Source organism: Arachis hypogaea, chromosome 17, assembly GCF_003086295.3.
Source record: "Arachis hypogaea cultivar Tifrunner chromosome 17, arahy.Tifrunner.gnm2.J5K5, whole genome shotgun sequence".
NCBI lineage: Eukaryota > Viridiplantae > Streptophyta > Magnoliopsida > Fabales > Fabaceae > Arachis > Arachis hypogaea.
In genome coordinates, this window is record NC_092052.1 from 66,299,426 (window position 1) to 66,323,097 (window position 23,672).

The window sequence follows — 23,672 nt, forward strand, 5'->3', positions numbered from 1 at the left end:
CCCTCTCAGCCCCCCCCGGTTCACGGCACCATTCCGCCGGTGACCGCACCACCGTCGCCGACACCCCTCTATCTCTTCTTCTCTATCTCTCTTCTACATGTCTCTTCTTTCTCTTCCCTGTTCCCGTGCCAGAACCCTAGGCCGCGCTTCCCATTCCGGCGAGTAGCCACCAGTAGTGGCGGACCTTTGAGCCGCTGTGCCCCTCTCCGCCTTGCCCTCCCCTTCCTTCCTCCATTCCTCTTCCCTCTGCATCACAGGTTCCATTTCTTCCCCTCAACCTGCCCTTTACTGTTTCTGTTTCATTTTACTTCTTTAATTGCATTTTGAATTCTGTTCTAGACACTAGGTGGCATTAAGTTAGATGATTTCTGTTTCCGATTGAATGTTGTTGAGGCTAGCTGATTATTTGGATTTTGCTGGGACTGAACCCTATTATGTATGAACTGTGAATGTTACTGAACTGTGACTGCTGTCATGTATATTGAACTGTGTTTGCTGCTCATTATCTCTGCACATATTATGCTTGTTGAAATGCTTGAATGGGATTTTTGAATCAATTTCTGTGTCTGATCAGCACAGGTTTTGAAATTTGTTCGGATTCTGCATTGTTAATTTCTAATTGTGCAATTTTTCTATTATTGAGAATGCTGCCTGAGATTGATTAGTTTATGCACTCTGAGTTTAAGCTCGAACACCGATTTAAAATTGAAATTTTCAACTATATTTCTTTTGTTTGGTGTTCATTGTCCCTGTGCATATTACACTTCAGTTGATGCATTGCTGGCTGGGCACTTAGTTGTCAATTTTTGCTGACACATCAAATTGTATTTCAAAAAAATTCTCCACTTGTTTGGAATACCAAGCTGAAATTCATTCTGTTTGATGCATTTGTAAGTGCATAGCATGCTGATTTACTACATTATGTACTGACCGCCATGCCTTTTTGTTTTAACACCAAACTAGCTCGAAACTTATACATCTTGAAATCTGTTTGGTGCCTTTTGCAGCAGTACATACAATGTTTGTTTGGTGAATTGACTAACTGCTTACTCATGTGTTCTTGAACATAAATGATCATGTACAATTACTTGTCCTTTGTGAATCTTTTTGAGCAATGAAACCTGATTTTAATTGACATTGCTTTTGGGAACAAGAATTGGCTACGTGACCATTTTACTACTCTATTCCATGAATAAGCTGGTGCTTTAAATTGCCAAGTTGATTATTGCCTTTTGTGCATAAGTTTTGATAACACTTTGGATTCAAATGCAACAGGGCAATAATCAATTTCTTCCAATTCAATTCACTTACATAATACACCTAAGTCCTATATATGCTTTAATCATTGTTCACTCATTCATTTGTTACTTAGGTTGCTTGATCTTGGGAAAACACATTTCTTTTGGACATCTCAATGCTTTATACATGTTTTCCCCTAAGTTGAGCGGTTGTTTACCTTATTGGCTCTTATTTGAATTGTTTGACTGTTTCCTTCTTCCTTCTGTGACTTTTATCTTTTTCTCCTGAGTTGTATTCTACTTTTTGTCTTTTTCAGGATGGCCCACAAAGGAAAGGAGAAAGCCAATCCTTTGGCCTGTCCTCCTCCTGTGCCTCCGAGTAACCAACCAGACACATTCATTAATGCTGAAGCCCAAGAACAATATAAGAAATTGGAAAAACGGCCTTTCACTATGAGAGAAAGCTAAACCTGCCTGAGAAATATGCGAACCAAGTTATAAACAGATTAAATTTTTATCATTGGGAATTCGTAAAGATCAATCCGGTGGAAGTAAATGAACACCAGGTCAAGGAATTTTATACAAATTTCCTAAAGAGGGATGCCCCAACTGTTTTTCTGAGAGGTGTCACCTTGGACACCTCTGATACTGCTTTAGAGGCTCTCTTGGATATTCCGCATATTCCTCCAGCTCGTGACGCTTACACTCAAATAATGAAGGACGTGACAACGGGCAAGATTTATTTGGATGTGGTTCTGGAAAATATTGGCCAGCCTGAGGCTAGATGGGAGTACAACAAAGGGGATAATGCGGTTCCGTTGAGCATTGCATGCACTGATCTCAATCCAGAGGCAAGGATCTGACAGCAGATTATTACTGACTACATTCTTCCGAGCACGCATGCCACGCATATCAGAGTCTGTGTGGCAGTTTTGTTGTGGACTATTCTGGAGGGGAAGAGGATCTCTGTCCTTCCCCTTATCAAAGAGTTGATGTGGAAGGTGAACCAATAGCAGAAATACAACATTCCCTTCCCATCGTTGATTACCAAATTCGCCGCTTTATCTAGAGTGAAGAGACACCCAACAGACCGGATGTCTATCTACATCAGCAAGCAGCCATTCCTACCATACGGCGACTACGACGGACCGCCACAGAAGAAGAGGAAGACCACTGAGCCTCCATCATCAGCAGCAGAGCCTTCAGCACCTCCTACAGCTCCCGCACCTGCACCCCGATCCCAGACACCATATGAGTTGTGCCGGGAGATCCTTCAGGCCGTCCACCGCTATGAGCGCCGTAACGCTCGCCGCTTCTAGTGGATAGTGGCAAAGTTTGAGGGTAGAGACCCTGGGCCACCTCCTCCAAATACACCAGAGCCTGAGGCCGAGGAGCCTGCATCTGAGGAGCCAGCAGTTGAAGCTAGCCAGGCAGTCGAGCACCCTAAGCAGAGACCCGTAGAGCCCACGATTGAGGAGCCTAGAGTCGAGGGGCCGGCAGCTAGACCTGAACCGATAGTGGAGATGGCAATCGAGACAGCTGACCAACCAGTAGAGCAGCCGGCAGCTGAGGCCACCCCAGAGACTTTCCGAGCCCTCATTGTTTATCAGTGTCACCACCACCCACCACCATCTGACGGTGGAGCTTCTCATGGTTGATCCCCCCGATTGATTATTTTGAGCACTGAGGACAGTGCATGACTTAAGTATGGGGAGGATCTACGACATTTTGGGTGTAAATATTCTCTCCTAAACACTCTTATTTAGTTTATTTTCAGTTTTATTATGCTTTTATAGATATTGACAGCACTTTACTTTTTGCTACTGTTTAGTACTTGGATAGATATATATTTGCTTGCTTCTAGTTATCTTTAGTATTGCACTTTCATTTTGGTATATATATATATACATATTGCATCTTTATATTGCTTGGTATATAGTATAGATATGGAGTGTGATTGGATGATGTGAATAGCTTATGCCTAGTTTATCTTGATCCTAATTGTTCATGTTACTTTTTGCTTATTGAAAATTAGGAACTAGGAAATTTTGAAAAATTTTGCATCTATCACATCATACATACATATAGTAAATAAATTTTGGTGAAAAATAAAGATTTCCAAGAATCTTGTTTCAAGGGCATTCTATTGAATTGATTGAGAAAATTGTTTTCAAACTTACTTAAATGATTCTTATGGAACATAGAAGAGTAAAGAACAATTACCTTGTGAGCTTTTGGGCTATATTGAGTGGTTACACATTTTTAACCACTAATTTTGTTCATTGAGTATTATATCTCTTCTATGATTGTAATCTTGGTTCTGCTTGATTCTTTATTTCCAATGATTGATGTTTTGAATTGTATTGAGCATGATTGAGGCCATCTTTGTTTAAAAGCTTACTTTTCCCATATAGCCTACCCTTTGCATTTACCATTGTTAAACTTCTTTGAGCTTTATTTACCCCATTGTTCTTGATTTTAGCACATCACAGCCCTAAGCGGAAAACCATGAATTACCTTAGAATGTATCATCGATTGGCTTAGGTTGGAAGAGTGTGTTTCATTTAAGTGTGGAGGAATCTTTTGGAAAACTTTGGTAGTAAAAAAAATGTTTAATTCGGGTATTCATTGAAAATTGTGGAAAATGGGAACATTCATGTATGAACTACTTAACCATATGCAATTCTGAATTAAAAAAAAAAAAAAACTCTTCATCCTAAAAAGGGCACAAAGGCACCCTAAAAAGTAAACAAATGAATAAAGGAATTGCATATGCGATATTTTTGTGAGAAAAGCATACATGAGTGCTAGTGAATAGAAAATGATGGAAGGTTAGGATTGCATTTTGTTTTGATTTGGTTGATACGGGTTGATGTAGAGACTTAAACTAATCAAAGATTCAATCATTCTAGTCCACTTGGCCATATCTATTCCACCTTATCCTAACCCCATTACAACCATATGAAGTCCTCATGATAATTGCATTCATGCATCACTTCTTTGTTGATCATTAGAAGAAAAGCAAATCCTTGAAAGCATGATTGGAAGGAGATTTAAGTGAATTGACCCTAAACACCGAATGATTAGAGTGTATACACACCTAGTGAGGGTTTAATTACTCAATTCTATATTCCACCCCCTCTTATCATGAATTCTTGCAAGTTGCTTCATTTTGATGAGTTGAATCAATTCTTTAGATTTTGGTTGCATTGGATTAATTCCTTGCTTGGCCCTGCTTGTCTATAGTTGCTTGGGAATTTGATTGTTTGTTTTTACCAATTTTATATAGATACTATAGATAGATATATAAGTATATATAGTATATAGATACCTTGCATGCATATAGATAGTTGTATTTAATAAGTTGATTACCCCTTTTTGATCATTCTCCTTGTTGGTTTAGCATGAGGACATGCTATTACTTAAGTGTGGGGGAATTGATGAGTCCATATTTTTCGATGTATTTTGGCTTGATTTGAATGGATTATAGCACATGAACTCACACTTAATCACCAAAATAGCATACTTTTGTGTTTGATCCCTAATTTGATTCTAAATGTGAAAACATGCATTTTAATGCTTAGATTAGTGATTTTTAATTCTACTTTTATGTCATTCGATGCCGTGATATGGTTTGTGAGTGATTTCAGGCCTTAGAGGCAAGAATGGATGGCCAAAAGTGAAAGAAAGCATGTACAAGGGAAAAAACATGAAGAAAATAAGGAAAAGTACACACAGCGAAGTGTGCGTGCGCACAAACGAGTATTTCTATGTGTGCGTGTGCACAAGTACCTGTGCGTATGCACAGGTCAACTTTCAGCCGAGTGTGCGGCCGCACACGTCTGTGCGTCCGCACAGGTACCAATGCATGCCTTCATTAAAAATGCACGTGGACTCGCAATTTTGGGGCTTTTTTGGCCCATTTCTGAAGGCTTGAGGCTGAAATCAAAGGCTGTATCAAGGGGGCAACATCTCATATGAAAGCAATTAGCTTAGGGAGCTCACTTAGATAGTTTTAGAGAGTAATTATGAGTAGGAGTAGGAGTAGTGTAGCATTGCTCTCCTAGGTTTTCATTTTCCATTTCCATTGTAGCATTTTATAGGAAGCTTTTCTTTTGGATTTTGCTTCTTTAATTGTAAGTACTCTCAATTTCCTCTTTAATTACATTGTCTTTACTTTCATTTCCTTTTGGTTCAAGTTACTTGTTCATATTTGTAATTTTATGTTTCTTGAAGTTTTGATCAGTTAATTTTATGTTTCATGCTTCCTTTATATTTGATTGCTTGCTTACATTTGGTTTTGTTGATAGTTGGTTATAGTTTTTCCATTTTACTTGCAATCTTCCATGCTTTACTTTTATGCACACAAGGTGTTTGTAAAAATGCCAACTTTAAGTTTTGAGTAGATTTTCCCACCTCGGCTTGAGGTTTAAGTTCCTAGGATACTAGAGTCATAATGTCCGACATTTAGTGGTAATTCTTAGGTAGTTAGTTGACTCTTGTTTCCATTGACGCTAGCTTTTATCAACTAGTTTGGTAAGTTAGCTAGGACTTATGGGTTAAGGTAAATTATGCTTGCTTAACTTACTCCTCGATGGTTGGGGTTGACTAGGCGAGATTGACTCGTCATAATTATCATAGTTATGGTTATGGCAATGATAGGATTCTTAGATTTTCATTCCCAAGTCAATGCTCATTTTTAGCATTTTCACTAGTTTTGACCTTACCTTCTCTTTACTTGCATTAATTACAATTTTGAGCATCTCTTAGTTCTTTTATTGCTTAGTCTCTTTAATCTTTCGTTCTTTAAGTCAAAACCCCTTTTGTCCTCTTAACAACCGAAAGAGAAACACTCCCGATTGCGTCCTAGGGAGAACGACCTGAGGTTGAAGTACTCTTGATCTCGGTTATTTTAATTTGAATTTAATATTTGATCTCGAGAATTCATTGTTGGTTTGGACTATGCTACCAATGAATTGATTCTTGTTTTGATCGATTCCAAACCATACAACAAATCCCCTCGCTATCACCTATCTTGTAGCTTCTGCTTTGCATCTACTTTTTTTCCTTATATTTTATGCCATATGAATATCTTGGTATTTGAAACTGTATATATATGATGAGACCTTTTACTTTTTCCAAAGGTGTCTAAAAGTAAAGTGTTAGAACCATGTAATCTTTTGTATGTTATATTAATTTTTGAGGACGAAAATTTTTGTAAGTTGGGTAGGATGTAAGACTCCAGATTTTTAAAACATAAATTATGATATTTATTTATGATTTGATTTTCAAAAAATTATCTTACAAAAAAATATTTGATTAACTCTAATTTTAAAATTGGAGTATTTATTTGAAAATAATTTTCAAGTTGAGGAATAAGCAATATTTTTATAGATAATTATTGTTGAATTAAAATTAGTTTTCAATTACTACATTACCCATAATTTTATTAAAATTACCAAATTACCCAAACCCTAATTTCCAAATCAACCCACACTATCCCTAATTTCATTACACACACTCACCCACTTTACTATCACTATCACTCAACGCTGCCACCCTTACCTCCTCACCCCTCTCACTATATCCCTGATAAATGGTATTTATGATTGAAAAGTGTGCCGAAAACTATATTCCAAGAGTGTGTATGGGCACTATGTCCCTGATAGAACCATTCTCTCGGATGAAAGGTGAGATGACACTCTCTGTTGACGTGAGATGGCACTCTCCGTTGAGATAATAGTACCATGACTTATATAATTTCTCTTGGAGATGCGCATCGAGAGACCAATCCGGGGTGTCAATTGGATTTTGTGTTGGGTTTGGCATATAACTGACACATGAGCTCATGGCTAGTAGGACAGGCATGCATCATACTGCATTTATTTGAAATTACTTGGTTTGTCTAATTGAGATGTTGTTAACTCCTAGTTGTACTACTTGTCATAATTATTCTCTATGTGTGAGTGTTTGACTGTTTATGTGATTTGTGACTTGTTGGTTCAAATTATGGTGGTTTGAGTGTGGTTGATTATGTTTTGGACTGGTGGCCGTGGTTGATTATGTTTTGGACAAGAGGCCATGGTTGATTATGTATTGGACCGGAAGGCGTGGTTGATTATGTTTTTGGGCCGGAGGTCGTGATTGGATGAATTATTGATAAGTCTAGTTACATTGTTTCTTTGGTATGTAGTATAATGTTATGGGATATTATCGAGATTTCAAATTCTTTTAAGTGAAATATGAATTTGGATTTTTGGATAATTAATTTTTGTTATTTGAAAAGGTTCATAAGACGAGCGATGATCATTGTGGTTGAAAACAACTTTATATATATATAGAACCTAAACACGGTCTCCTCTGATAACAATTCAAAACTTCTCTGGTGAGACCGTGTTTAGGTTCTCACCCCCTACAGTCCTATATTTTTCAGAAAATGGACGAAGAAGTTTATGAAGATTTTGCTAAGTTTTTAGCTGTGCTATATCTGTTTTAGATAGCTTAGTTATTATTTTTCCTCGCCATTATTGTTATATTTTTGTAAAGAGGGATATGAGCCGTGATTGTAATGATATGTAATATTTGTAAGTTACTTGTACGAAGAATCTTTGTATTTATATATGTACATGTGAGGTTTTGTGATCGATTTGGATGTATGTATGTTTGTAAAAAAAAAAAAAGTATTTTCGATTTTTTTTCAAAGAAAACTCTATGCATTTTTTAGCTAAAGGCTCCTACTATGTAAAGATATATGTAAAGGTTGTCGTAATATTCTCACTATTATAGTAACGCAATCGGAAGCGTGATATTATGATAGTAAGAGTGTTACACTAAGCAAGAAGGAATTGGATAGTAGTTGACAACAAAAACCAAGGTTCATGATAGAGGAAAGTTCAAGCTTTGGGTTTCGGAGGTGGCATAAGGCTCAATTCAAGAGATTTTGGATGAGGATTTTGAGTTTAAGTGAGAATTCCAAAATTTTATCACTCGAAGAAGTATGAAGATCAACAAGAAAGTGAATGAACATATAAAATTTGGGATCCTAGAATATAATGTGATAATCAACAATTCGGGGGCTCTTCACATTTCTTGAAATTTTTAGAAGTTTGGTGTTAGCACTTTTGAATCCGAGAAAGCATGTCAAGATCAAACATTGATGGAGATTTAAGGATGAATTCAAGTACAAGTCTTCATGACAAGAATTTCACTAATTATCTAACTTAAGGATAATAAATAAAAATGTTAGGTGAAAAACATCCCACTATAGTAAAATCTTTTAAATTTCACTTTTTTTTTATTATTTTTGTAAATATTTTACTTTTTTATTAGTTTAATTTGGTAGATTTTTATTATAAATGATATGGTTGATTGGTAAAAATAATTTTAGAGATTGAAAATTTTGTTAAAAACTTATCTATAAATTTTTTTATTATAGTTTTTTTTAATTTAAATAATTTTTTTATTGGATTTATTAGAATTTTAGTTTATTTGTATATTTTGGGATTGATTTTGGCTTTAAAATGTTAAAATTCAGATTAGAAAATTCATTTTAAGCTTGAATGGTAAAAGGAAGGGGCAAACAGAGGAAAAGCTCCGGTTGCGCGGGCGTTTCTCGTGTAACCTCCGTGCGTTTTAAAAGAAACCCTAATTCGCTCTGTTTCTTTTTTCTTCTCCCTCTCTTCAGCGCAGCTTTTCCCTTCACCACCTATCACCCATCTTCTTCACCATCATCACCGATCACCATCTCCTCCACAGCGCCGCCCCACCCGCCGTCACACCATCACCGCTACTCCTTCCTCTTCTCTTTTCACCATTAACGCCGCGCCCTTTATCGCCGCCAGCAACACTTGCGACGCCGTGACTCTTCTTTCCTTCTTCTCTAGCTCGCCCCGAGCTCGCGGAAGCAGTCACTGCTTCGCAGCTGAACAGAACAGGGCAAAGAAACTCCAGCCCCTGTTTCTCGTCGTTCGGCGACCACTTGCGTGCGCCATTGCTGGCTGTGGCAACAACACAGTGCCACCGCAACTCCTTCTCCTCTTCTTCGTTTCCACCTGCTGCTAAAATTCAGGTTACCGTTTTGCTTTCAATTCCTGTTTTAGTTAGTTTTAGTTCCTTAGTTTGATTCTAGATCAGTTTAGTTAGATTTAATTTTCTGTTTTAGTGGATTTTAGGTTGTTAAGATAGGGTAGAATAGGTTATTAGGTTCTGGGACTAATGAAATTGTGTGGAAAATGCTTGACCGTATTGATGAGTCGCTGTTTTAGGGTTTGTTTTTGCTGAAATGTTGCTGATTTGGTGTTGTTTATGTTGAACTTAATGAATAGATGTTAAAAGACTGTTTGTTTTGTTGAATAATTGCTGAAATTTGGTTGAATAGCATTTATTTGAATTTGAATTGTCAGCTACTACTTGGTTGCATTGATTTGTTGCTGAACCACTGCAAGATGCTGTTGGTTTTGTGTAATTGATGCTGAATTTTGTGAAATTGTTTTTTTTTATGAATCATGCTGGGATTGATATTGACATTTGATGCTGCTATGCATGTTACTCTTGCTGATTGAGTGAATGCTATATCTGTTGGCTACTGATTGTTTCTGCTCTCGCTACTTGATTTGCTACTGATTCTGTTTTTAGTGGTGATTTTGTGCTAAATTTGTGTAAACTTTGAGTATATGCACACTGCTTGTTTGATAATATGTCTCAGTTTTTAATGGAAATTTGGTTCAATCTCTAAAAATCAATGCTTGCTATGCATTGATGTAAATGTGAATATTTCTAATTGACTAAAATTTTTGAATCTTGAATGTTTGAGGTCTTTTGGTGTTTGAACTTATTCCTCTCACCTTGCTTAACCATTATTCTTGTTTATTCACCAATTGCTTGAATATGCCTCTATGTCTAACTTGTGCTTTAAATTGCATGTTGTAGCTACCATGTGATTTAGAATATTTGATTTTGTTTGGCATCATTTACCAAGTTTAGTTTGATATGATGGATTGCTTGAGATGCTAGTTCTTATTGATTGAGTTTTGACTATATGCGTTTGATACAATTGCCATGATTGGATTATTTGAAAATTGAATTTCAATGACAACATCACATACTCTAAACCTCTTCTTTTGCATAATCCATCACACTATATCAATTGCTTGATTATTTGCCTAAGTGTCCTTATGCTTCTTGTTGCTTGTGTGTTTGTTTCAACTTGCAAGTGTTCTTTAAAGCATCTTAGGCACATTAAAATGAGTGAGTATATGCATACTTTATGTAGTTGTGACAGCTTTCAAGTGCTAGTGCATGAGTTCTAAACCGTGCGCAAACTTAGAATTCACACACTATTTTTCTTAATGTCACAAACTCATCAACTCACTTCATTTTAGTGATTATGACCTTATTCCAGAAATCTATGCTTCCTAGATCATTGAGTATTTGAATTGTGATATTCTAAGACATTTGCAATCCAGGGATAATTGAAGAGTGGCATTGTCATTTGATTGTGCTTATGTCTTCAATTAAAAAAAAAGGCAAAAGCACATATGAGCCAGCCTGTTTATGCCATCAAAAAGGCAGGCTACGAATGAATATTAGGACCATGAACAAAAAACACCACTTAACTCGCGCCGTTTAGCCCCCGGGAAGTGACAAAGCAGGCTTGGAGGCACTCACCAAATTATTTATTTATTAGTTTAAAAAAAATTAAAAAATAAATCAGTAATCACCTACCAGCAGCAATTCACACATACTATACTTTCACTCCTAATCCCATTCGGCTATGATCCCTTACTCCTTCCACCATATCCATTACTCCCTGCTTTCTTCATTCCTCGTTGTCATGATTGCAGAATGGCAGAGCTTTGCCTCTAGCATTCTTCACCGTCTTAGATATATTAGAGCTTTCCATCAGTCATATTCTTCATTGTGTTAGCTGCAGGAGCTTCTGTGTGAGTCGCCTTCGTCGATTGTCAAGTAATTTCTTTAACATTAAGATATGGGTACTTTTAGTTTTATATTCACATAATTAAACTATGTCATGATTTTATTTGGTTTATTAAATATAGATATCAAAATTTTAAGTTTTGGGTTAATTTTTTTCTTAGAATGGTTGATGCATTTGTACAAGAATAATCTAGGCAGGGAAACCAATTACTTGGGAGTAAAAAGGTGAGTAAAAAATTTTTTTTTTTCTATTTTCAGGAAGAAAGGTTAGAATTTTTTTATGCAAATCAGATTCGATTCAAACCTAAAAATGCAAATATATCTTATCAAATCTGAAGTTTACATATCGAAATTTTGTCCAAATCCAATCCAATTTGATTCGCATACACCTCTAGATGAGATTGAGGTTGAAGCTGAGACTTAAGCGGAGGCTAAGTCTTAGCCTTGGAGTGTAAGCAAGAGCCTGGGCACTACAAGAAAAAAGGCTTGTCGCCACACTTTTTTCTTACCATGCTTTAAAAGCGTGGCCAAACAATGGCTATGTTTTTACGAGGGTGGCAATTGATCAAAAATTTGGCCACGCTTTTTTGAGGGTGGCGAATGATTAAAAATTTGGTTACGGATTTTTTTACACGCTTCAAAAACGTGGCCATAAAGAACAACAGTCACCTTTTAAAGTGTACCAATAGAATTACTTTACGGTGACATTTTGAAAATCTTGTCGCCACGCTTTTTATTGAAGCGTGGCTATTTTTTGTTTGTCACCTTTTTAAAGCATACTCATTTCCTAGGGCAATTTAATATAATAAATAATATGGGAACTAAATTTACCAGATTGCATAAAATGGAAAACGGATACCAAAATGCATTTTTTCTATAATCTATGTAAACTGCAACAGCGGTTTTGCGGTTTACCAATACACGTAATCCGCTGTAGGGGTGTCGCGGATTACGTGCTAGACGAAATAAGCATAAATCGTGACAGGGGTGTCGTGGTTTACGTTTGGATGTATAATGTGCATAAACCGCGACAAGGCTGTAGCGGTTTATGCGTTAGTATAAAATTTGCATAGACATAAAATGAAGTATGTGTATTGTTAACAAAAAAATACATAACACATCTAATTCAATGGACATAAACTAAGTACAAACACATAAAACAAAACTACATGACAAATTTGAATTACATAGGTTTCTTCAATGAAAACATAAAATAGTAAGCTACGGCTCCCGCGTATCCTCATCCTTCTGGTGAGAGTCATGTCCAAATGGGCCCAGGAGATGCGACCTTGTACTATATCGAGCGACCCGTCTCACTCTGACTGGCCTCTGGTGCTGCTGTGTTGGAGGATCGACAGGCATGCCTACGTCATATGCAGATGGCGGCGTCCCTCCCATGCCCAACCAACTGTCATATGGGCGGTCAGTAGGCTCATTCAGGTCTACATGTAGCTGGAGCTGGAACCCATGAGGGTCAGACATCTGCGGCTGGTACCGCTGCATATCCTGCATATCTAGGCGGTACCCCTGCGCATCGTCCATCTGGGTCTCAGGCCCTTAATCCTATGGGGTCTGCTGCTGAAGATGCGGAGGGTCGTCATCCCGGATGAGATCTGCAAAGTCGGAGTAGAACTGTGAACTCCTAACCTTGTGGTCCATATTCATCGTGAAAGTCGGATCCGCCAAGTCATCATACATCTGGCCATGGATGTCATGGTATATGTGGGAGTTCGAAACATGTGTAAAAGGAACCTCCTGTGTCTCCGCCCCTGCCTGCTCAGTGGGTCTATCACCAGTACCATTAGATGTGACCCCTGATGAACCACCCCGACGCTGAGGACAGCCAAGACGGACACGGTGATCGGCGTGTCTGACTCCGTCGCCACCAGATCTGTCATCCTGAATCATGTCATCCAGCTATCGCCACTCACAGTCTGTAGCCCGGGTACCAACGCGTCGTTATCAGGCACGTCTGGCATTGGAACCCTAGAAGGCGCCTGTGACGACCCTCTCTAAACATCCTAACTGATCTCCTCAGCTCTAGGATCGGCAATCAAGGAATCTGGCGACAGAAATCTATGGGCCACTCTATACCACCCATCGCAGAAAGTTTGCGGACGACCTGGAATCAGGCACCCGGGGGATACATAGGATAACATCAACCCTGTTTTGCCAACTAAGGTGCCATACCTGATAATAGCTTGGGAACCATCTGTCCCTACTCCTCCCATCCTTGGCATGGAGCCAGTCTATATTCGAGGCTTGCTCAGGCTCGTGCTGAACGCCATCCAGCTGTGGCAGCACCCTATCCCCCTGGTGCCACTCAATGACGGCGACGTATATCAAGCAGGTACATGCACGCCATAACCGACTGTGCTCCTCTGTGAGAATCTCGGGATGAATAGCCATCACGTCGAGCGAAGCATAAGGCTCCCAAACAATCTACAAACGTTGACAGAATACATTTTATAAGTCCATTAACAAACAAATTTATAGTTAATTACTAGATAAAAAATGAATAAACTTACATCTCGATTGCTTAATCGGTCCAACGCTTGGCGACACTGGACGACTCTCCTCCTTGCGGTCGGATGTCGGCAAGTAGGTGGCCCACCTGAACGAATACAATGTTAACAGGTAGAACCATAAGAAAAAAAGTTACAATTCAAGTCTAACTGTTCAGATATGTATACCTGGAAGCCAATGAGAAGGAATATGTGTCGAATTCTCGCGGCCTGAGGCTAGGAAACCGCCAGAAAATCCATGACTGCAGTAGCTGCAGGTGGCTTGCCAAGTTCGTTACGTTTCTGTTGGCCACCCAACACATGCAACGATATAGCCAGGCCAACGCTGCCAACCCCCAGCTATAACTGCCCATGTCATCAAGTCTCGCCACAAAGGGTAACCACCGTATATGAACCTGGTTTCCACTCGTCACCGAACAACTGAGTGGAAAGCACCATCATAATATAAGCCCGTGCATATATACATATGATCTCCTCCGTAGCATCATTTGGCAGCATCCTGAACCTCTCATGAAACCAGGTGAAGTGGACTGTATACTGCTTGACCTTATTTTGTGGTGGAAGCTCGCCAAACAGTTCCTGAAACCACTCCCATGCCGGTTTGTCTTTTTCCGTAAATTTCTCAAAATCTGTAAGGCACCCGGATACAGGTAAACCATCCACAGGCAGCCCCAACTGGTATGCTACATCCTGGAGCGTGATAGTGCACTCTCCAAAGGGCATATGAAAGGTATGCGTCTCAAGATGCCACCTCTCAATGAAAGCGCTCACTAAGGGCTCGTCCAACCAGAAGCACCTGGCGTTGAGCCTCACCAGGTGGTACAAACCGGCCCTTTCCAGATACAGTACGATCTTGTCATGCAGAGGCATGTTCTGCTGCTTCCGGACACTATAAATACATCTCGTGGGTTGGTGCATGTAACAGAAGAAACCAAACATATAAAAAAACTAACACTAATTTAAAGTAATCTAACACAAAATATACAATATTAATGTTTAAACAGGTAACATACAGTTCCTATTTTCTAATCACAAAATTCAATGAAAGGCATAAACGATTCAAGACCTTAATCTAAATTAATTAAATACTACATTTTATGGTTTAAAATAATAATTTAAATCTAAATTTAAATACCTAAATCACAGTTATACGAAAAATATTATGCAAAATACATTAATTAAAAATAACCAAACTAACCTTTTCGTTTATGCTTCTAGCAACGTGCGCAATGTCGTTGAGCCTGTAAAGTCTGCGTGCCTCCGCCATAGTCCTGGCTCCGATCTCCACTAAACCAACCCACACTTTTCTCTCTTTTCCTCTCTCTAGAAAACCTCTCTCTCTAAAAAACTTTATCTCCAGCACAAATGTAATCCGCGAGACCCCTTCAGTGTATTTATACTAATACATTAACCGCTACACCCCTGTCGCAGTTTATGCACATTATACATCCAAACGTAAACCGCGATACCCCTATCGCGGTTTACGCTTATTTCGTCTAGCACGTAATCCACGACACCCCTACAGCGGATTACCTCGCGGTTTACATAGATTATGGGAAAAATGCAATTTGGTATCCGTTTTCCATTTTATGCATTTTGATAAATTTGGTTCCCATATTATTTATTATAGTAAATAAATTGCCCCATATATATATATATATATATATATATGTGTTGAGAAACCCTAATTCCCTAACCCCTTGCTGTCACTCCCAAATTTCATATTCTCCCCCATCTCTCTTCTCACCACCACGCTCTTCCCCCTCCCACTCTCAAGGTCACCATAGAATCTCCGCCGTGCGTCTGACACCCAGCCTGAGGAGTACATCGTCGTGATGCGCCTAAGGAGAATCATCAGAGATAGAATCGTCGCGTCAGAGGGAGAATTGTCGCCGTCCAGCAAGGTTGTCAACGGCAGAATCGTCGTCTCCAAGGCAAAATCGTCTTTTGAAGCTCTCCACTGGCGGTGAAACTTGTTCCTCTTGCGCTGTCCATCGCTCCTTTGTCTCCTCCTGTCGCTCGAAGCAAGCCCCGCCTGAAGCTCTCCAAGGCCACACTTATTTTCAGGTTCAAGTCCCTGCCTGAAGCTCTTCCATTGATTGAGGGATTGTTGACAGGTGATTGAGAGATTTTGCAAGACTTTGTATGATTGCAATTTATTTTGTTGTCGTTTATTACTCAGATTTAGCGGATAATTCATTGCCTGGTTATATTAAAATTTGATTTGTCTTTATTTTTCTAGTTGGATTTGATTGAATTATATGTGAAATTGGAGTTGGTTATGTTTCATTTTTCTAGTAATACAAATAATTGTTGTTGAATCTTTCTGTGCTTCTTTTTATTGTATTCTAATATATCAAGAACCAATAACCAATAACCAATATATCTTGTGAATTTTTTAGCAATTTTTGTCATTGACATGTTGGCTTGCTTTGCATTTCATCTGTCTGCAGAAGATTTTCTAAAGTGCTTCTATTTTATTGCTTCATCAGGGAATGCAGCAATTGTGTGAGTAGCAAACAGAGAAAGCCCCCTTCACAACAAGTTAGGAGCTTTAAGGTTAAACAAGAAGGGGGTTCTTGAGCTTCTTAGTAACGCAAATAAAACCATTTGGTCATCCAACATAGCAAGCAAAACCAAAGTCATGAGTAGCTCAATTGCACAACTCTTGGATACAGGAAATCTTGTAGTGAAAAATGGACAAGATACTAATAGTGAGGTCAACCTTTTGTGGCAAAGTTTCGATTATCCTGGCAAGGACATGCATAAATTTAAAACTGATTGTGTTCAATAAAGAAGAGGTCTATTATGAGTTTGAAATTCTTGATAGATCAATCTTCTCTGTATTCAAAATGGATTCTGGGAATACACAGATTATGGCTTGGGAAATTCAAACAAGAATTCTAGTGGAAGTTTCCAGATCAATGGACCAAATGCATGTAAAAGTTATTCTCTAAAGATGTAAGTGAACTCTGTTTCAATATACTAGTTGCTAATTTTTAGAAAGCATGTTAGTGACAGTAATTTACTCTACTAATGAAACTACCAAAATTATTATTTCTAGTTTATCAGTTGACTAACATTATTCCTGTTTCCTAATACAGACTTCAGACATGCAGTTTGAGTTTCTCACTAGCTACATCGCTGAGCTCAGTTTGTTGGATTATAATTGTGTGAAATTCTTGTCTTCTTTGGTGGCAGCATGTGTTGTATTTCTATCAAGATTTATGCTTAAGCCCAAAGACACAAAGACACCTCCTTGGGTAATGGTTCATTCTTCTAAAGCACAGATTCAATATCCAAGTTGGATTCAATTACTAAATTAAATGATTTATTTACAGAATGCAGCACTTCATCAACTCACTAGATATAAACCTGCCGAATTGAAGGAACGTGCTCAAAATATACATGATTTGTACCTCAGTAGGAGAGGTGGCTCTTTCCAAGCTCACAGAGAAATACAAACAACATAAGGTAGTTGTTTTCCACTAATTATGAATTCAATGTAATCTGTCCAACCTTTTTTTAAAAAGAATTTTTCTTGAATTTAATTTCATTCCACTTGTCACATTGGAGGAACGTATTTGTACTAATATAGGGTGGATAAGTAGAACAATATGACTGTTGTTTTGTTGCAAAATCAGTATCAGCAATTCAATTGATTTTCTGGACTAGAGTGCTGTATAATGTGAGTTGGAGTGTTGTTGCTGCATAAATTGAGTTCACGGTATTTGATCTCCACTAAAAGTTCTTTCTTTAACTTTTCATTTCTATGTTTCTGATTAATCAATCTTTGGTTGCATCTCATTGTACTGTGGTATGAGTAAGAAAAAAAATGTCACGTGAGATCTCCATGAAATTAGCTACATGAATTTCAAGTTATATATATAGCAATACTTGTGTGTAATTTACACGCTTCTTAATCTGTAGTGGTATTTGGATTCAGAGGATTTTGCTTGAGTAGTTAACTTGTGTCATATATTGCTGTGGCTGTGTTTCACTCCATGGTTGTAACTATTTCTCTTTTATCTTCACAGGTGCTTGATCTTCCTTGTTTATTCGAGATTCTTTAAGTTTGGATAACATTTCAAATTTAAGACTCAATAACTTGGAACTGGAAAAAGGATCGTGGCAAGATCATGCATCCATTTGTTGGACTAGGTGCCAAGGGAAGTTTTAAATTTCCCTCAACCTCATTGAAGATTGTAATGACACTAGTTTGTAATTTTGTATCCCCAATATGATTACAGATTCTTCTAGATAATGTAAAATTGTTTGACCAGCTGCTTGACTTTGTTTTCTACATGCTTATTGTTCTTGGTGGTTGCAAACAAGGTTTACTTTGTTTTGTTCTTTTGATTTTCTAAGCATATACTAGGATTATTTTTTAATTTGATAAGGATATAGCCACGCTTTTAAAGCGTGGCAATATGTTCCTATTGACATGCTTTTGAAGTGTAACCAAAACCAATGGGCATGTTTTTAGAAGCGTGGCTGTATGTATATTTTTTGGCACGTTTTAAAAGCGTGGTTATAGGGTTCTATATACGGCCATGGTTTAAGCGTGCCAATAGATCAAAAGTGTGGTGATAAAGCAACAAGCAAGTTTGCAAATATGACTATTTTAAAAGCGTGTCGATAGTTCAAAAAGTGTGGCCATTCCACTTTTAAATTCTTTTAAACAATCCAATTTGATCCAATTTCAAGCGGTGTGGTTTGGATTGGATGTGCAGTTTTTTAAATAGCAATTTTAACAAGAGATATGTCTTAATACAAATATAAATCTAACACATCAAATCTGAATGAAAATTGTGTAGTGACTTTGTTATGGCATGTATCTATATCATACAATTAATTGACCTAGGTCAATACATACATGTTACTTATCCTAATGAATACCATACAGCAGTGCATTTTAATGGATCCTCAATCCAGTTTAGTAACAAATTGACATTTGAATAATGGACAAAAGCATTAATTACACTCACTGCAACAACATAATGTAATTCAATATTATGGAGACTTATGCGGAAGATATATTAATTGGAAGGGGAAAAAATACTTGATACACTTGCAATGGAAACTAATGGAGAAACAAAGAACTTGTAGCTCAAATTCTAGAATTCACGTTCATGAGAATCCTCAACTTAGTTTGAAGATTGATGGACAAGTAAAGCACAAAATCAAAAGCAGGCCAGCAAGGAAGAATAAGAACATATCCATATGACCAGTGTTCAAATTCTAAGGAATCCACCCTCCATTGGAGCCCTTGCTTGTGATCCCCATAACCATATTAACCAGCATGCTATTAAATAGATTAGAACCAGATTTAAAACAAGAATCAAAACCAGATTTAATTAAATAGACCAAAAGAAATAAGACAATAGATATAAAATAAAACACAAAAATCAGAGAAGATTTAACAAAGACCAGAGGCAACAACCCATAAGCTTAGCAACTATTATATATCCAAATCAAAATCATTATACACTCAAAAGAATTGGATACTTCGTCATAATTTCAATATGTGAAATTGCATGGAGCTGAAAATAGTAGAGTTAAACAATTACCTAGTAACGAAAGGAGCTTTGGAGAATTAAACAATGACAGTTGAAAATAGTAAAGTTAAACAAACACGAGGTATTTAACAAATTTGATGAGTTATTACAAGCTAAATGTGAATTGGAATCTTAGTTGCAAGGAAAATCGGAAAGAGAACCTGAAGAGAGAAATTAGGGTTTAGAGTTTAACTACTCTAAATTAATTAGTGAGTGAGTTACCTAGAGATAGTGGTGGTGCGGAGGACTTTTCTAGCATAACGATAGCATGGATGATATAGTAGCGCCAACAATGACCAACCGGCAAGTACATTAAGGTTTTTTAAAATGACTTACAAAAAAATAATAGGGAGAGGGAGGAGGACAACCTACCTGGAGTGAGGAAGGAGATAGCTCCAGCAACATAGAGAGTAGCGGCGGCTACGACGGCGACGACAGTAGTGGCGGGAGTGACAAAAACGACGACAATAGAGCGACCAATGCAATGCAAGGAGTACCAGCTCAGTCCACGCAGTCTTTGGACCACTACAAGAAATTATTGAAATAGCGACCGATTTCAGCGACCAACAAAATTAGCTGCTAATGGCGACGATCCATTTTTTTATATAAAAAAAGTTGGTTGCTAAATCAGTCGCTAATTTCTAATTTAGCGACCAATTTAGCGACTATTACCAAAGTCATTCTAGTTGTCGCTAAATCGGTCCCTAAATGAGAAATTAGCCACCGAATTTAGCAACCAATATCTTTTTGGTCATAAAAAACCAATTTGATTGCAAAAATTGGTCGCTATTAGCAACGGATTTTGTTGGTTGCTAGAATTGGTTGCTTTATCATTAACGACCGATTTAGAGACCAACATAAAAACTAAGTTAAAAATTTGTTGGTCGATAAATCAGTTACTAAGGGGTTGGTTTCTAAATCGGTTGCTAATGATAAAATTATCGACCGATTCAGCGACTAATAAAAATATAAGGTGATATAATTAGAAAAGTCCAATTATTATGCTCAAATGTTTCAAAAATAACTTCAAGTTTGTGTAGTTTTGGTTAATCTTCCTACACTTAAATTTTCAAGCTTGTGAAGTTCAAATTACCTCAAATTACTATTTATTAGAAGATGATAGATATGTGGTTGGTGCTACTTTTGGAGTAGATCAAGTGTTGTCTATATTTAATGCATTTAATGCAATCCATCTTTTCATGTTTGTTCTCCGAGGAACTGTTACTTTATTTAATTGTGAAATATGAATATGTTAGCTTCGAGCTGAATATATTTGGCACAGTTATCATTAATCATGTGCTCATATGATTCTTTGTCCATCTTTAGTGTAATATGATTAATCACGTGTTCATATGATTAATCATGTGTTTGAGTTAATCAGAACATTTTTTTTTTCTTTTGTATGAACAAAACAGATAGTACCCGATAAGTGCAGAGTTCTGGTGTTTGTCAAATTTGAAATCTGCCTCGCAAAAGCTGAAGCTCTTAATTGAACATCTTTGGAATATAGCAATGATGTGCTTCCTTAGAAAATGAATGCGCTGACAAGTAAGCTATACACTAATTAATATAGTTTATACTTTTGTGACATTCATATATTATTGTTCTTTTGAGATGAACTTTTCAAATGCTCTGACTTTCCGGGTGATTGTTCTGGGCCCGGACTCCGGAACCTCAGCAAACCCAAAATAGAGCCGGTCCAAGCACTTTCTATTATCCTAACCACCTTTTAAATCCTAAAGAATAAGCCCCTCCCCACAGGATAAGATAGCTCTATAACATTATAAAAGGGGGGCTGCACTACTTCCCCAGGTACGATCTAATTCTACCCTAACACTCAAACCCTACCTCAATAACTCTTTGAACTCCGATCACGCCATCTGTCAAGACCGACAGGTTCTCGATCCATTTCTTGAACTTGTCCATGGTCATCCTTGTACATTGGTGCCTGATAAACCCTAATTTTATTGTTTATCTTATGCGAATTTGAGTGATTTTCTCAACTTATCTCACACTTATTCACTGAATTTTGCTTGTTTTTGTGATTCCTTCATAATTGAGCTTGAATGATAAAAATATGTTATTTGAAGCTTTAATCGGTTGATTTTATTTCACTATTTCATCCCATTGGTGCCTTGATATGTGTGTTCAGTTGTTTCAGGTTATATAGGGCAAAAATGACATATAAAGTGAAGAGGAAGTATGCTAGATTAAGGAATCATGAAGAGAAATTGGAGCTTTGGAATTTCTGTTGTCTCGCGTATGCAAGCACTCTGGCTGCGTACACGACCCTGAGTTCATGCACCCTCGCGTACGCAAGCACCTTGGGTGCGTACGCGAGCATCTTGGACACGTACGCGAGCTGATGAAAACGTGTCTCATTAATGAGAATGATATGAAAAAAATTAAATTTTTCATAACTACCGGCAAGTATACCGGGTCGTATCAAGTAATAAAACTCACTTAGAGTGAGGTCGATCCCACAAGGATTAAAGGATTGAGCAATCAATAGTTAATTGATTATTCTAGTTAGACGGTCATAATTGAATGATAATCAAACAAGAAATATAAATGACTAGAAATTAAAAGAAAATAATAAAGAGCAAGAAAGTAAATGACATAAATATAAAGTGCAAGAAAATAAAGTGCTGTAAAGTAAATTGCATGGAATGGAAAGTACAAGAAAGTAAAGTGCAAGAAAGTAAATGACGAAAAGGTAAAATACTAGAAGTAAAAATAAAAGAAAAGCATTGGGATCAAGAGATATTGCATTCTCAGGATCAACAATTCTTATCTCCTCTTCAATCATGAAATCATTGTTCTCTTGGAAAATCATAAGTAATCAAACCCCAATCTCTTGGTGATTTGATTTCTCTTAACTTGATCAATTGCCAATCTCTTGATCTGATTGGTCATGAGAAGAGATGAAGTTCAATTTCTGATTCAAAGGCCATACAACCCTCAAGACCTCAATTCAAAGTGGTTACATGTCACATACCGGACTAAGAATGTATTAATCACAAGGATTATGAGAGAAGAGCCTCAAACTGAATTCCATGACCCCTTTCTCAAGTTCATAATGTAATTCAAGTAGATTCAATCCCTTTCTCGATAGTAATTGGATCTATGAAGTACAAAGACTCTCTCTAAAGAAGCAATAAAAGAAGAATTGAAGATGAAGAGTGAAAAAAAATCAACCCATTAAATTGCAATAGAGCTCTCTCTCCCAATGAAAAGACTTAGTGGCTCATAACTAAATATTTACAATGTAAGAAAGAAATGGAAGAGAAGAAAAGTGTGTGAAGGGAGAGTCCGAAGATCCCTCCACCTGAATGGTCCACCTTTCAATGATGAACTAAAGCCTATTTATAAGCTAACCTAAATTGCAAATTCAAATGAAATTCAAAACAAATTATAATCAAATGAAAATTAACTAATTCTGGATGATTCTTCTGGCCATGATTGGTTGACAATTGTGGACTTGCTTGCTTGAGCTTTGAAGTGGACTTGAGTGAGAGAAGTGAATCAAATTGAGGTCCACGGGTGACTAGGCGTTGGTGAGCCCAAAGTTAGTGTTAACAACACTTTGGATATTCCCAGGATTAAGCTTGGGCGTTGGTGAGCCCAAAGTTAGCGTTAACAACACTATGGATACTCCAGGGTTAAGCTTGGGTGTTCGTGAGCCCAAAGTTAGCATTAACAACGCTATGGATGCTCTTGCTTGGTGTTGCCAACGCCACTTACTTTGTTAAGTGTTTTTAGGGCTTAAAGATGCCTATTGTTTGTGCTTCAATTTCATGCCCACTATAAATTATTATGCATCGTTGGAAAGCTCTGAATGTCAACGCAACTAAAGGCACATCAATTGGACCTCTGTAGCTCAAGTTATGCTCCTTTGAAGAATACAAGGTCATGCTGTCATGGGTCACAGGCGTTTTTGAGGGCAGCGTTGGCGTTGCCAACGCCAGCTTCTAAATCCAAAAATTAATGTTGACCCCATACTATTATATATTGTTAGAAAGTTTTGGATGTCTATTTTCCAATGCCCTTAGAAGCGCATCATTTGAGGTTCTACAGCTCAAGTTATACTCTATGGAAGGTGAAGAGGTCAGCTGGCCTTACTATATGTTGATATTATGTTCATCTTTGCATTTTCGGGGTGAATTTTCTCTCTTAGATTTAGTGTCCACCATATAGTGCCATATATGCTTGGCTCTAGATTCCTACTTTCCAATGCCATATAGTGTTCACCTTATGAATTTTTCAGTGTTGGCGTTGTTGAGCCAAAGGTGGCATTGCCAACGCCTTCACTTCATTCTTCAATGATGGAGTTGTTGAGCCAAAGGTGGCATTTCCAACACCTTTGGTTCTTGCCTCCCCTTGTTCCAAGGTGCCCCTGCTTCTTCTCTGCTTCA

General features: G+C 37.6%; 1 long non-coding RNA gene across 3 annotated transcripts; it reads left to right on the top strand.

Moving 5' to 3' along the window:
- The first annotated feature begins 8,833 nt into the window (after positions 1-8,833).
- Positions 8,834-17,981, top strand: LOC112764186 (uncharacterized). Of its 3 annotated transcripts, XR_011875281.1 has the most exons (8): positions 8,834-9,306; positions 10,703-11,204; positions 11,336-11,399; positions 15,477-15,816; positions 16,192-16,660; positions 16,804-16,962; positions 17,041-17,173; positions 17,737-17,981. It is a non-coding gene; the product is annotated as an uncharacterized lncRNA (long non-coding RNA). The 3 variants fall into 3 exon arrangements; XR_003183049.3 differs by lacking the exon at positions 10,703-11,204 and having other exon boundaries at positions 9,177-9,306; XR_011875282.1 differs by lacking the exons at positions 8,834-9,306; positions 11,336-11,399 and having other exon boundaries at positions 9,980-11,204.
- The last annotated feature ends 5,691 nt before the right edge of the window (positions 17,982-23,672 follow it).